This window comes from Vulpes vulpes, chromosome 3 (assembly GCF_048418805.1).
Source record: "Vulpes vulpes isolate BD-2025 chromosome 3, VulVul3, whole genome shotgun sequence".
NCBI classification, from domain to species: domain Eukaryota; kingdom Metazoa; phylum Chordata; class Mammalia; order Carnivora; family Canidae; genus Vulpes; species Vulpes vulpes.
The window spans coordinates 16,617,244-16,618,653 of NC_132782.1; the positions used below are offsets into that span (position 1 = coordinate 16,617,244).

General features: G+C 39.2%; 1 non-coding gene across 1 annotated transcript; it reads left to right on the forward strand.

The window, feature by feature from the left end:
- The first annotated feature begins 874 nt into the window (after positions 1 to 874).
- On the forward strand, positions 875 to 977 carry LOC112916597 (U6 spliceosomal RNA). The gene has a single exon (XR_003234332.1). It is a non-coding gene; the product is annotated as a U6 spliceosomal RNA (small nuclear RNA).
- Positions 978 to 1,410: the final 433 nt, after the last annotated feature.

Consider the following 1,410-nt stretch of genomic DNA (forward strand, 5'->3'; position numbering starts at 1 on the left):
GCTCTTAAGGACAACAGCCCTATGATTAAAGTCCCACCCTTATGATGTCGTTTGGCTCAGGACATTATCTTGGGGTCCTAGGATCAAGCCCTCTGTTGGGCTCCATGCTCAGCTGGAAATCTGCTTCTCCCTCTCCTTATGCCCCTTCCCCCACTCATGCTAGCACTCTCATTCTCTCTAATAAATAAATCTTTATATTCAGTGAAAGAAGCCAGACACAAAAGGATAGATATTATATGATTCCACATATATGAGGTATCTAGTGTACCCAAATTCATGGAGACAGAGAGCAGAACAGTGATTTTCAAAGGCTGAAGAGAAAAGAAAATGGAGAGTTATTGTTTGATGGGTACTGGGTTTCAGTTTAGGATGATGGAAAAGTTGTGGAGGTAGATGGTGGTGATGGTTGCACAACAATGTAAATGTACTCAATGCCACCGAACTATACACTTAAAATAGTTAAATATAAGTTCAATGATATGTATACTTTACCACAATAAAACAAAAAAATAATTCTGACTTCACTATCTGTCCATACTATGGAGAAACTGGATTTAGTCTTTTCACTTAAAATTGAGAAACAAACAAAACAAAAACAAAAACAAAAACAAAAAACCCTACCAGTGAAGGGTACTACCCCTTTATTACAGACAGAAAATCTGAGGCTTAGATACATTTACAGCTTGCCCGTTATCATAAAATGAGTAAGCATCAGAGCTGTCTCTATAATCATAGCCATTCCTGAGTATAGAACCTGAGTTCCTTCCATTGCACTAAGAAAGGTTCAAGCCAACAATAAAAATTTTTTTAAAAAAAGGAAAAACAGGAAATAAATAAATAAATAAATAAATAAACAAATAAAGTTGAGAAACAAGTGCTCACTTTGGCAGCACATATACTAAAATTAGAACAATAGAGAGATTAGCATGGCCCCATGAAAGGATGACAGACAAATTCGTGATGTGTTCCATTAAAAACAAAATTGAGGCTTCTGGGTGGCCTTTGCCTTTGCCCCAGGCCATAATATCCAGGTCCTGGGATCAAGCCTCACATCAGGATCCCCACTCAGCAGGAAGTCTGCTTCTCCCTTTACCTCTGCCCTTCCCCACTATCCCACTCCCATCCCCCACCCCCACCCCACTCCCACTTGTGTTTTCTCTCTCAAACAGGTAATAAAATCTTTTAAAAATTTGAGACACAAGACAAAGTATGAAGTAATGGTTTTCAGACATTGGACTATGAAATAGTAATCCCTCAGTGAAAAGAAGTAAATGAGGTGATCCCTATGATGGACCTAGTTTAGTACCTAGAGAGTTTCCAGGCTATAGCACAGGGAGAAAAATCCCAAACAGAGCCCAGCAATCTCCCTGAGTTGAGTAGCCAGAGTTGAGAGTTTGGAGGAAGCAAGGT